Here is a 14,258-nt window from a genome sequence, read left to right as displayed (position 1 = left end):
CTACTGGGTATATATCCAAAGAATTATAAATTTTTCTGTTATAAAGACACATGCACACATATGTTCATTGCGGCACTGTTTACAAGAGCAAAGACCTGGAACCAATCCAAATGTCCATCAATGATAGACTGGATAAAGAAAATGTGGCACATATACACCATGGAATACGATGCAGCCATAAAAAATGATGAGTTTGTGTCCTTCATGGGGACATGGATGAATCTGGAAACCATCATTCTCAGCAAACTGACACAAGAACAGAAAATCAAACACCACATGTTCTCACTCATAAGCGGATGTTGAACAATGAGAACACGTGGACACAGGGAGAGGAGCATCACACATTGTGGTCAGTTGAGGGGGGCTAGGGGAGGGACGGCGGGAGGTGGGGAGGGATAACGTGGGGAGAAATACCAGATATAGGTGACGGGGGGATGAAGGCAGCAAACCACCTTGCCATGTATGTACCTATGCAACAATTCTGCATGATCTGCACATGTACCCCAGGACCTAAAGTGTAATTTTTTTAAAAAATGACTATGTTTGTAGCTCGGCAGCCTTGTTGTCCTACTTCCTACCCATAGAAAGCTCTCTACAGTTTGAACTGCCTCTGTCCTATTTATTTCAAGCTGATGGTGCTTCCACATGTATAATTCTCTTAAATTTTACTTCATTAGTTAAATATATACCTACAAATCTCTTTAAGGTATGCCACTTTCTGCCTTCGGCTGAGAGTTAGTTGCTATGGAATAATGCCCTTCAGATTCCTTCAAAGTCTGTGAGGTAGACTTCCACCTCCCCAGGTGGCCTGGGCTTCTGACAGCATGCCACCTTAAAGATTTCTAAAATCTTAGCAAGTGTCTTAGAGCCATACCTTTGAGATGAACATTACCTTATATCATGTCTTACTTTGAGAACTTTTTTTCCAACTGGAGAGGCTTGGAATGAAAAGCAGCTTTATTTCTAAACCCAGCAAGTCCGGCTTCTAATACTCCATCTAAGTTTTGCTTGAAGCTGAATAGTTCATTTTGGAGGAGGGGTTTTCACTTCCCTATATTCACACTTTACCATACTTGCCTAAGAGAAGCATGTTTAGCATTCTGCCTGGAAGTCCCCTTAGCCAAATCTGCCATTTCCTAGGTATATTTTCTGTTTTTCATATTACGAAAAGCAACAGTATACCAAATTATCCATCATTACAAAACAAAGGATGCCTTTTTCCAGCTTCCAATAACAATGTCCTCATTTTCCCTCTAGTTCTCATTAATAGTTTCCTCAGGGACCTCCCAGCTTCTTCCTGCTGCTTGGTCCCCAAAGCCAACGTCCCACATATTAAGTTTTCATTATGGCAGCACTCCAGGTCCCAAATTCTGTTCTAAGTATCCATAGTTGCATAAAATGCCACCCAAAACGTAATTGTTTAAAACTACAATTTATTATTTATCATGGTTTCATGGTTGACTTGGTTCAGCTAGATGATTCTCATTTGTGCTTTCTCTTACAGTTGCAGTCAGACGTTGGCCGGGGCTGCACTTATCTGAAGGCTTGATTGGGATCCAGGTCTATGATGGCACACTCAGATAGCTGGCAGCTGACACTGGCTGTGGGATGGAAGCTCAGCTGGAGCACCTCCTTATGGCCTCTCCATGTGGCGTGGCTTTCTTACCACATGCCACCTGGTTCCAAGAGGGACTAATCTGAGAGTGAATGTTTCAGGAGACCCAGGCAGAAACTACAACACTTCCTATGACCTAACCACAGAAGTCCTGGAACATCATTTTCACTATAGTTTATTAGTCAAGCAAGTCACTATGACCAGCTTAGTTTCAAAAAGAGAGGAATTAAGGAAAGAAGAAGACATAGAGACTTGCCTCTCCTTAAGAATCCATCTCTTAATGGGAAGCAAGTCTGTGTCCTCTCCTTTCATACTAGTGTATAAAAATGGTGGGTCAGCTCTGCATATCTGGTAACTCATTCCTTTAAATATTGATGCTGATCCTGCTCCCAAGGCCATCTTGTCTCTTACCTTACAAAGATATACACATATCCTAGAAATAGATAGACTCAATCTGACATTCTTCTGAGCTTTATAGTTGTAAAATATGTTAACTTTTAGTAATTTTAGGACACATAAAAGCTAAAATTGATAAGACAATGGCTCTGTCAAACAGCTATCCATAGAAAACCCAGATCAAGAATATTGCCTCTCAATCCCCAGAGCTTTCTCGCTACACTAAATGGGGCCCCGTGGGGCCAGGTACTGAGGGGATTCCCCTGTCTGTACTCCACCCATCACTAGCTTCCTCCTGTCCCCTGGCAGGCCCTAAACTGGGCACTGGCTCATTCTCACAAATACCTCAAGGGGGAGTGGAAAGGGAGGGGGCACCTGTTTTGTTTAATTGGAACTGGAACAGTCCTATTTTATGCCCTTCCCAGAAAGGGGGAGGGATACCAGGATCTCACTTCTGACTGGCCACCACCACTGTCACTCATTACATTGAGTGTGCATCCCTCGAGAGTTTGTATAAATTCAGGTCAGAGCTGCAGCTACATAGCCGTCCAGTGTCATAGAAAAGCAATTCGTGGATGATCGATCTCTCCATTCAGAAGCATGCAGACTTCATGTACAGTGATGAAAAATAGTTATCATATAATCTTTTCATTAAAAGCTTGGTTGAAAACTAAAAAAAAAAAAAAAAAAGGAATATTGCCTCTCTTTAGGCAATTTCTTCATGAACAATTAGCTGCCTGAAACAAAGAAGAAAACACCCAGATCAAACATGTTTATAACCTTCAATTAATTACCACTGGTAAGTGGCAGACCAAAGCGTAAGTGTATGTCCAATTACGCACCTTACAGGCCATCTCTTTTGTGGTGTAATAAGCCATCAGCCCCCTTTTGCTCTCTTCATCCTTCAGAATGGCTATCTGATGTGGGTGAAAGTGAGTGGTCATTCTCCACTTGTGCTTCCTCTGCCTCCGTCTACAAGCACGACAGAAGGAGGGAGGAGGCTGTTAGGGCAGAGGGGTGGAGGAAAGAAATGCAGCAAGGGCCTCTGTGATTGTATAACTATGACAAAGGATACGCACTGTCCTGCTCAAATGACCATTTGACATTATCTCTACCTTGCTGAAAGCGAGTATAGCTTGGAGAGAATGGGCATGAGCTCTGGAGTCAGACAGCTCAGATTTGGTCCCTGGCCTTTCCATTTAGTGTGCTGCAATGGACAAGTTATTTACCCTCTTCGTGCCTCATTTCCTCAGTTCTCAATACTCAACCTCCTTCTCCTGTTAATTGCATGTAATTACCCGATCACTCCCTCCTTCTGAAAACACCCAGAGTGACTGAAGAGTCAGGGAGAGCTGACTTAACAACACTGGGCAATCAGGTGAGCACATCTGAGAAGGCAGCATTTAAGCTGAGCCTTGAATGACAAGAAGAACCCAGCAGGCTTGTAACAGTCACGGCAGGTGTATTAGTTTCCTGCAGCTGCTGTAACAAATTACCACAAACTGGGCAGCTTAAAACAACAGAAATGTATTCTCTCGCAGATCTGGAAGCCAGAACTCTGAAATCAAGGTGGCAAGGCTGCCCTCCCTCCAAAAACTCCAGGGGAGAATCTGTTCCTTGCCTCTTCCAGCTTCTGGTGGCTCCAGGGTTATTTGGCTGTGATCACATCTCTCCCATCTCTACCTTTGTGGCCACATTGCCTCCTCCTCTTCTCTGTGTGTCTTCTCCTCTGTGGGTCTGTCTTATAAGGATGCTTGTGATCACATTTAGAGCCTCCCGAATAATCCAGGATAAGTGCCTCTTGTCAAGATTCTTAATTTAATCACATATTTTTTCCATATAGAGTAATATTCACAGGTTCCAGGGAATTGTAGGTGAACATATATTTTGGGGGCCACTATTCAACCCACTGCAGTGTGGTCAAGGAATAAAAAGAAGATCAATGGGTCTTTTTAGACTGGTAAGTGGATTAGTATTTACCAACAATGAGAAGTCATTGGAGATCTCAGGCAGAGTTTATACTGAGATGTGTAGACGTGTGTGTGTGTGTGTGTGTGTGTGTGTGTGTGTGTGTGTGTAGTTCTTTTTAGAGGCAGCATCTTGCTCTGTACCCCAGGCTGGAGTGCAATGGTGCATTCCTAGCTCACTGTAACCTTGAACTCCTGGGTTCATGCAATCCTCCTGTACCTGGGACTACAAGCACACACCATTGATAGCTAATTTTTACATTTTTAATAGAGTTGGGGTCTCAGTATGTTGTCCAGGCTGGTCTCAAACTGCTGGCCTCAAGTGATCAGCCTGCCTTGGCCTCTCAAAGTGCTGGGATTACAGGCATGAACCACTGTGCCCGGCCTATACTGAGATACGTCTTATGGTGATCACTGATCACTTTAGCTGCTTTGTAAAGAATGAAATTGCAGGGAGAGTAGAAGCAGAAAGACCAGTTCAGAGGCCATTGCCAATCTGAAAACTTGAATACGGGGCAGATCTGATATTCTCCATGTAGATCACAGGCAAATAAACCTTCATCAGAGCCTGTAACACAATATCGCTCATAAGAACAAGTTTTTGATAAAGCAACTTCTAATTCTAAATTCTACGAAATAGGACTATGCCCTGGCCCCACTTTATTTTACCTTTAACCCAAATAATTTACTTCCGCTATTAACTAAAATGAACTCATGATTTCTCTTCTACAGCATTTGGGGACTTCCTCCATTATACTGATGTCATGGTTTTAGAGTCAGGAACTCAGAGTGACCTTGAGAAGAAATTAAAACATCTGATAACAACAATCAGAACAATCTCACGTCGGCCATACAAAAGTGAAAATATTTGCAGTAGGGGGCAAGTGGGTAAGTAATAGACTGAATATATCCTGTCTTAGTCTGTTCAGGTGCCATAACAAAGTACTGTAGATTGGGTAACTCATCAACAACAGAAATTTACTTCTTACAGTTTTGGAGGCTGGAGGTCTGAGATAGATTGGGGTGCAAACAAGGCTGGGCTCTGATGAGGGCTCTCTTCTGGGCTGCAGATAGCCGTCTTCTTTCTGTATTCTCACATTGAGGAAAGACAGCAAGCTGGCTCCCTGGACTCTTCTTATAAGGGCATCAATCTCATTCATGGGGGCTCCATCCTCAAGACTTAATCACCCCTAAAGGTTCCACCTCCTACTATAATCACATTGGGATTAGGGTTTCAATATATGAATTTTGGGGGAACACAGTCAGACCATTGCACCCCCAACCATACCCTGCAGGCCTTTGTTTTCACATGAAAGTTTCCTTGCAACCAGCTTAGTTGATGGGTTCATTCGCTTGTAGATGTGTTCAGAAATAGACTTTCTGCAGAGATGAGACTGAGCATTTTTGTAATTAAAAAGAAGCAGTGATTTTATTAATGTTGCTTTTCATACCACAGTTGTCTCTTTCATGAGTAGAGCAGAAATCTTAACCAAATACATGTTTCATGTGCTTAAACTAGCCATTGAAATAGAAACGTTGGTTCTATTTCAAAAACAGATGTTGACTCTACCAGCAGTTATTCCTGCAACCACCTTCTGGTTTTGTCTTGCCTCATAAGGAAAGGGAGGAGAGGACCAACATTTATGCCACCCACTTTGTGGGGTCTCACTTTGTGGCAGAGACTTCTGATTATCCTTCAATGTTCAGTCTTCTTCCCTATGCTTCTTCACCCTCGATTAGTAACAGGAGCCTTGATTCTTAGCTAGTTAGAGTTGCCAGATAAAATATAGGACATCCAATTAAATTTGAATCCCAAATGAACAGTGAAAAAAAAAAGTGTATTTTCCAAATAGTGCATGAGACATACTTATGCTAAAAAAACTATTGTTTATCTAAAATTCTGACTTAATTGGGTGTCCCATATTTAACTGGGTTGTCCTGAATAAAGATGACATTTCTCCCCTTTCCCTGAGGCTAGGTGAGACCTTGTGACAAAATTCTGGCCAGAGGGATGTAAATACAAGTGTTCTTAATGTGCCCTCTCCAGTTCTTCTTCCTGCCTGCATGCTGGGATGTGAAGGTGATTCGGGAACTCCAGCAGTCATTTTGGGCCATGAAGTGATCTTGGGAATGGAAGCCATGTGTGGTACAACAACAAGCTAGAAGGAGTCTGGTCCCTGGCCTAGAAGAGGAGTGAAAAATAAACTTCTACCTTATTGTAGTCATTGCTATCTTGTCTTTTTTTCTGCTACTTACAGCTGAAGCTAATAGTACCTACTACACTGTGTCTTCTAATTCTCAGTTAACCTTAAAAGACACATTATTCACATTTTGGCAAATAGAATCCTGAGGCTGAGAGAAGTAATTTGGCCAAGTTGGTCACATAGCAAGCATTGGGTCCAATTTTGAAACCCAGTCTACGCGAAGGGTATCCTGGGCTCTTATTTTTCTACAATACATTGCTTCTCCGGGTGATAATTTTTTATCAAAGTCCTAAGGTTTTATAGCATTATATTAAATTTGCCTCTGCATGTCTGCTATCTAAAGCATTTAGCTTTCTCCCTCATCAAAACCACAGAACGGGACATTTCTGGTGTCTGTCAATGTTATAGGATCTAAAACTCCATCCCTAGATCTGATATTTGAGAGATCTGAACCAAAGGACACATTATGTATTTATTTGTTTCCTTTGGGATTGCTAACGAAATTTTTCTAGTCTATATTATAATAGTTCTCTAAGTGAGTTATGATTCAATATGAAGTGCTCACTTTTATAGAGAATCAGTATTAAAAGGCCTATTTGTCTATATCTTTTGAAACATACTGTGTTGTTTGTTGTTCCTTGTAGAATAGAATTTTCATGCAATAAATTTCACACTGAATTTAATGCCAGAAAAAATATTTTTAATATCTATTCAGGCACAATTCTATGTTTGTTTGTTTTTGCTTTTATTTTTGCCAAATATCAAGACAATTTAACAGTTACTTTTTTTGCTTTGGTTTCTAGGCATCTTGGAGTTAAATCTTGTGTTTATTTGTGATCATTCAATCATTCCAGATACTAAAATATTTATTTCTGATTTTTTTCTTTTTTAAAATCTATTTTTTTCTGTTTATCCAACAGCTTTTCTTTTCTTGTCTCTACGTTTCCACTTCAGGATACATTTTTATTACTATTGACTACCTCAAATCTGCCTTCATTTAGTTCACAAATGCTTATTCATTGCCTCCCTTGCATACCATACTCGCCTGAAAGAAAGTAAGCTGCAAGCTATAAATTCCTAACTGAGCCTTTTGCTTGCAACTCATGAATATTATTTTCTTTTGAAATGGGCCCACAAATCTCTACCAGATAACTTATTCCAGATTAGGTGAAGATCAACAACAAACTCAATATTTTCCAAATTTTACATTTTTTCCTTTGTTTTAAAAACCAAGATATTAGTCCCATCATTCCAGCTTTCTGACAGAAAGCATGTAGCAGTCACAAATTTCAGGTTCCATTCATAGGACCCATCCTAGAGAAAACTGTGGAGGGAGCAGCGTTTTGACAGCAGCATTTCTGCTGCCATTTCTTTTGCAATTGGGGCTTTGCTCTGGGTTTCTGAACACTGAGTACTTCTGGGCCCTCTTTTCACCCACTTCTAGCTACCAACCCTCTTCTCAAAGGACGTCACAGGCACTGATTGCAGCTTTGTGTGAATGTCACTCTTTTCTCCCCCAGGGGAATGGCATATTAACCCTTTATAGCAAATTAGGAAATGAAGGGCTTCATCCCGGTTAGAGGAAATGTATACACTGTTGAATACGTTTTAAGAAGGGGGCGGGGGTGAAAAGCAAGACCTGAGAGCCTGGAAGACGGCAAGACCCTGGGGCCTTCCTGATGTCTCTGAAGTGGCTGTGCAGAGTCAGCATCCACACGCCTGCTTGTCCTGCCCAGCCAAGCAACTGGCAGGTGCATGTCTCCATGGTGATGCAGCCTGTTCCGTCCAATGTTACTGAGCTTTCAAAGGGCCAAAAAAAAAACAGCCAAGCAGAAAATTTGAGCCTTTCTGATAGACCAGGGAGGGAGAATTGGAATTTTTATTTTTTGCCCCCCACTGTTAGAAATGGTTGACCCTATCATCTAGAATACCCTGAGCCTTCTGCTCTTTCATGCTGAAAAGAGAGACCAGCAACGGCCCATATTCCTGAAGAATCTGCTTGTCTCCTCCTTGACGGTCCCCTCCCTCACACATGGGGTTTCCCTCTGCCCACAGGCTCTTCTTGGAGGAGGTTCCTGATCCCCTCTGGCCTCACAAAGGGAAATCTTGTGCAGTGATTCACAGGCATTATGGTTCACAAACCCCTTTCACATGCTCCACGAGGTAGGTGGATGACCTCTGCATTCCTGCTGAGGAAACAAGCTCAGGAAAATTTAGTGGCTTGTATGAGATTTACAAAAAAAATGAAAAAAGCAGAGCTGGGACTAAGAGGTCATAGCTCTCACTCCAAGACAAGAGTTATTTTCGGTTCTCTTCAGCGAATGTATCTGCTGAGAGCCAAGCAGGTTGGGCTCCTCTCAGAAGCCTCCTGCTGGCAGGTCCTCGGCCCCTTCCCTTCATTCCCCCTTCGCTGTGCTCACACCTCTCACCTTCCAGGCGGCTGCTGATGTGACTGTTCCTAGGCTGTGAGTCTGTCAATGGCAGCGACAGTGTCTGATTCAACTCCAGCTACCCCATGCCTAGCACCATAAATATCAAATGAAGAAATAAACTGAGAGCTAGCCCCTTACTGCTGTTCTACCAACATAAGGAGAGTGCTCTTGTCCTTCTGGAACCCTGTATAGAAAAAAAATCATTTTCTTGGCTGTCATCTCCACTGCACCCTTGCTGTGTTCACTGAATAAAGGAGCAGGCTTTACGTGCTGAGGGACATTTCAGTGGGAAAGATTTAAAGCCCTGGAATAATATCTGCCTCATTAAGTCCAATCAGAAAATCAAACAAACCAGAATACGGTGTTTTTTCTGTTTTTGTCTTTAACAGCTTTGGAATTGTGGTCAGTGGAAACAGCATCGTTTGCAGTAAAAATATTCCTGGCTAGCCAAGTGACACATCTGGTTAGTCAAGGATGAGGAAGAGAACAAACTCTTTCGTTTCTCAGCAGCTCAGGAGAAGGCATCTGGGTGGGTCTGCTCATGAGAATGTTTGTGAAATGTCATTTGAGAAACTCTAGCAGAGCAAGGATGATGAATTTCATAACTGAAATCAGGATTCAGGTCCAGAATAAAGTTTGGACAATTTTATAAAGCCATGGAGTAGATGAGATCCTACATGAGGGCAATTATTCTATCCCTCCCCTGCTCTGCAGGACAAGACTGAAATTATCCTAGAAAATTCACCCTCTCTTTTTGAAAATCTCTAGAATAGGAAATTCTTAAAACTTTCCTGGGTGAGCCTTTTAAATACCTCAAAGTCTTTATGGGAAGAAAAGCTTTCTTTCTTTCTAACCCAAATCCTTCTTGCTGAAATTCAAATCCATTCCCTCTTGTTTGAGGATCAGCCAAGGATTTAATGCCTTCATCAATTTGCATCAATAAATGTAATAAACTTACTGGTTTTTTAAGATGTGTAAAGTACACCTATTAGCACTCTTTGTTGCAAGTAAATACCCAACTCACAGTAACTAAAACCATAAAAGAAATTCTTTGATCCCCATAAATGAAAAGTACAGACATAAGCTGAGCCTTGGCATCTTAATAACGTCAGTAAGGGCCTGGCTTATTTTCTATTATCTGCTCTGCTTACCATAGTGTCAGAGTCATTCTGAAGCTATTTCCCTCATGGTGGCAAAATAGCTGCAGCAGTTCCACACCTCACAGGTTTATACTACACCCTCCTGCTATAGTTTGGATGTTTGTCCCTTCCAAGCCTCATGCTGAAATTTGATCTACAATGTTAGAGGTGGGCCCCAATAGGAGGTGTTTCAATCATGGGGGTGGATCCCTCATGAATAGATCAATGCCTCTCTCAAGGGCTAGTGTTCTTACTCTATTAGCTTCCTCAATAACTGGCTGTTTAAAAAGGACCCAGCACCTCCCATATTCTCTCTTATTTCTCTCTCATTATGTGATCTCTGCACAGGCCAGCTCTCCTTTACTTTCTGCCATGAGTAGAAGCAGCCTGAGGCCCTCATCAAATGCCCATGCCCAATCTTTAACTTTCCAGCCATCAGAATCATGAGCCAAATAAACCTTTTTTCTTTATAAGTTACCCGGCCTCAAACATTCTGTTATCACAACACAAACCGACTAGGACACCTTCTAAGCAACAAGTCCTAAAATTTTCCCTGATGAGACTTGCTTGGGTTATGTACCCACACTTGACCCGGGAAATTTAATATACCTGATTGGTTTGTATTAGTCAGGACTCACCCTGAGCCTGGTAATAGGGGGTCATCTTTCCAGAAGCACTTGGGTTTAGTGGGAAAGAAGACAAAAATGGAATTGAAATCTTGGTACTGTTGCAAGGGGGATGGGTAAGATGGTAATTGTGCAAAAAAAAATGCACCTAAGGTTAAAAAGCACAGTATGATTTGTTTTGCATCTAAGATATCACCCCAGGCCTGTGGCTTGTCCACCTAAAGATGGGTTTTATAATCCTCATATATCAGTGTTTCCCACACTTACCTGATGATGAGACTCACTTGGAGCATTTTTTTTTTTTTTTTTTTTGAGACGGCATTTTGCTCTTGTTGCCCAGGCTGGAGTGCAATGGAGCAATCTCGGCACACAGCAACCTCCGCCTCCTGGGTTCAAGCGATTCTCCTGCCTCAGCCTCCCAAGTAGCTGGGACTGCAGGCATGTAACACCACGCCCAGCTAATTTTTGTGTTTTTAATAGAAACGAAGTTTCACCGAGTTAGCCAGGATGGTCTCAATCTCCTGACCTCGTGATCCGCCCACCTCAGCCTCCCAAAGTGCTGGGCTTACGCGCGTGAGCCACTGCACCTGGCAGAACATTTGTTAAGGCTGTAGCTTCTTAGATTCCTCCTTGGAGCTTCTAAATTCGATGGATCTTGGATAGGGCCTGCGAATTTTTAATTTGAAACATTCTCCAGGTGATGCTTATGAGACCACGTCCCACCTAAAACCAATTCCAACTCATGCTCTTTCTACTCCTAAAAGCAGAGCAGATTCACTGTGGCTGCAAAGATCTTTGGGGTGAGGAGGGGCATGCTCAAATCATGACAGTTCAGTCTGAAAAAGACTTTAGGAAGGTCTTTTAGGACTTGGGCATTGTGAGTATTGGTCATGAGTCTGTAAGTGGTGAAGAAAATAATTGCTAATCCTTATTGAGTACTTAATCTGTGAAGGATGCTGAGCTGAGTGTTTTGCATGAATTATCTTCTGTAACTGATACATTTCCTTCTCTGGAGGATTTTTAGGCAAAGCAGGGACTCTCAACCTTCCAAAACATTCTTATTAAGCACTGACACCCTTATGTGTATAAAAATTAAGATCTCCCACAATAACTTTTATTTATTGAGAAAATATATAATATCCAGAAGTGATTTTTGTCAAAGTTTTCTTTTGTTGAAATTATGGAAACAAGCATGAGCTACCGTGATCAATTGTAACGTATTGGAAAGACTTCTAGGATACTCAGAGGCAGTTCTGGGAGGTGAGAAGCCAGAGCGGGACGGCAGTCAGGGTCTGACTGTGCGCTGCCTCCGTTTCTATCTCACGTTCTTGCAGCACTCTTTCCCCCTGCATCCCTGCTTCCCATGCTGAATCTGGGGTGACGAGGAGGTAGTGCCACCCCACAGTTCCCAGTTACATATTGCCACAGGGCCACTCACCTGCACCCAAAAGCTATCTTTAAATCCCAATTTCAAGTTTCTAAAAGGGAGGCTCTAGTTGGCTGAGGTTAGGCAAGGCGTCTGCCCTGGATCCAATTCCCTGAGACCGGGCAGGAGGGACTCATATGGCACAAACATGGGCCAGGAACCAGGGGCCAGTTTCTACTGGGGGAAGGAGCTTGATTCTCACAGAAAAGAAGTCTCTGAAAGCTGAAGAGAAGTCTCACACAAGGCTGTTGATACAACGGCCGTGAATCAATAGTTCTTGGTTTTTTATTTCATTCATCCCAGAAGCATCTGGAAACATTTGAAAAACTGTGGTGCTGGATGTGCCTGTGGCCTCCTAGACCTACTGCAGTAACCCTTCAGTCCTCCCTGGGTCCAAGGCCAGCACGTGGGAGCCAGCGTGTTAGAGAAACAGGAATAAACCGGGTGATTCTTAGGAGTCCTTGGTCTCTCCGATCACATCCTTGGAAAGAAATGGGAGACAGAATGCTTCACCTGCCAGAAGTGATTGGATGAAGAGCAGCAGACTTCCTCCCTGCCCTCCCCAAGGACCCTCCCAAGGGCCTTCCTCCTCCCTGCCTGGTCTGCCTCAGAGCAGGCCCAGCCACTGAGACTGCCTAGCTGGTAGTAACAGTCCAGTCTTTGCCGGAAGCTGACTGCCCACTTCCTGGCAGCTCCCAACTGCAGGAGACTAATAAAACAAGGCCTAACGAATGGATGGCACTGCAGTAACAGCGAATGTTCAGGTTTATTCTTGTTGATGATTTCAGTGGAGTAGGCCAAAGGGACTCTTATTAGTATAACTAGGAGATAAAATTCTGATGAATGAAGCAATACCTTGTTGCTTAAGGAATAGTGCGTAATTAAGAGGGTTGTTGACCCTAATTAAATGATGTTGCCAAGGTAAGCCAAATAGCACTTCTGGACCACAGAGGGAGTTTTCTGCCCAGGGCAGACTCTTCTACAAGCAGAGCAGCTAACTTTGATTCTGGTGAAGTTAAGAAATGAGCTTTGTTAAGGGGGCTTTTTAACCTACATACGGAGCTAGATCTAAAGAGTGCCAAGTGCCAGATTCTGCCTTATATAGGCCTCCTGGCTAAGAGGAAGGGACCAAGACAGAATCCAGGTTCCTGCCCACCCCAAGCCTCCACTCAGGGTCTGCAGTTGCTCTTCTGAGTGTCTGGGTGAACAGGGCCTGGTGGGGACTTTCAGAGTAAGTTTGAATAAAAAAATATAACCTGCCCACAAAACATAATTTAAAATATAGGAGTAAACCTTAAAATTTTTTCCCCATTTATTTATTTTATTGCATTTTAGGTTTTGGGGTACATGTGAAGAACATGCAAAATTGTTGCATAGGTACACACGTGGCAGTGTGATTTGCTGCCTTCCTCCCCATTACCTACATCTGGCATTTCTCCCCTTGCTAACTCTCCCCAGCTCCCCACCCCCCACTGTCCCTCCCCTATTTCCCCCCAACTGACCCCAGTGTGCAGTGCTCCCCTCCCTGTGTCCATGTGTTCTCATTGTTCAACACCCGCCTATTAGTGAGAACATGCGGTGTAAGGACACGTGCACACGAATGTTCATTGCAGCACTGTTACAATAGCAAAGACCTGGAACCAACCCAAATGCCCATCGACGATAGACTGGATAGGGAAAATGTGGTTATGCAGCCATCAAAAACGATGAGTTTGGGTCCTTTGTAGGGACATGGATGAACCTGGAAACCATCATTCTCAGCAAACTGACAGAAGAGCAGAAGATCAAACACCGCATGTAAACCTTAAAATTAATTCAAGGTATGCTAAGATGTACTGACTTCTTTCCACCGTGAGGACTTTGGCGTATCTTTTAGAAATATCTAATTCTTTCTTTTAAAGGTCTGGGGCATGTCTTAAGCATATTTCAGGGCTCCTTTTGGGTAAACTGTGATGAGTCAGAGAAAGAGGCAGGACAGACAACTAACACGCCTGAGTTCCAACCCTGGCTCTGCATCTCAAGCAGCTCTGGGACCTTGGGCAAGTCACTTAACCTTTCTGGCTCTCAGAAAAGTCATCCAGAAAATGGTGGTTCCTCAACAGGCAGCGGTAAGAATCAAATGAAATGTCACAGTGCTTTGTAGACTTAGAAGCACTGCACAAATATAAAAAGAGGGCCCTGTCGCTGGAATATTAATTATGCAAGTGCCTGAAACACGGTATGACACAACATGGTGAAAGGTTTTATATCACAAAAATATTCACAGTACCTATAAAATTGGTCCCTACTCCAAACCTCCTTACAATAAGCACTCCTTCTTGCCGGAAGCACAGGTCTGCCCCTTCCTGATGGTCTGGTACCCACAATATATGACCTTATTTGGAAATGCTGTGCAAATATACGGTAAAATGAAATCGCAAATCTGGCAATAAATGAGGGATTTCATGAGGTCA

General features: G+C 42.9%; 1 protein-coding gene across 4 annotated transcripts in view; it reads right to left on the bottom strand.

Moving 5' to 3' along the window:
* Positions 1–531: 531 nt before the first annotated feature.
* Positions 532–14,258, bottom strand: part of TSPYL5 (TSPY like 5) — a 37,588-nt gene continuing 23,861 nt past the window's right edge. Inside the window, exons 1-2 of one of the 4 annotated variants that reach the window (XR_004260020.1) lie at positions 4,668–10,740; positions 532–2,748 (exon numbers count right to left, since the gene is read on the bottom strand). The gene's annotated coding sequence lies outside the window, so the exon portion shown is untranslated. Of the gene's footprint in view, positions 2,749–4,667; positions 10,741–11,420; positions 12,287–14,258 lie in introns of those variants that run through there. The other 3 variants (XM_032248551.1, XM_032248541.1, XM_032248531.1) reach the window with 3 other exon arrangements.

This window comes from Sapajus apella, unplaced genomic scaffold (assembly GCF_009761245.1).
Source record: "Sapajus apella isolate SASKATOON/1434 unplaced genomic scaffold, GSC_monkey_1.0 scaffold3, whole genome shotgun sequence".
In the NCBI taxonomy this organism is placed as follows: Eukaryota; Metazoa; Chordata; class Mammalia; order Primates; family Cebidae; genus Sapajus; species Sapajus apella.
This window is presented reverse-complemented; position numbering and strand designations above follow the sequence as displayed.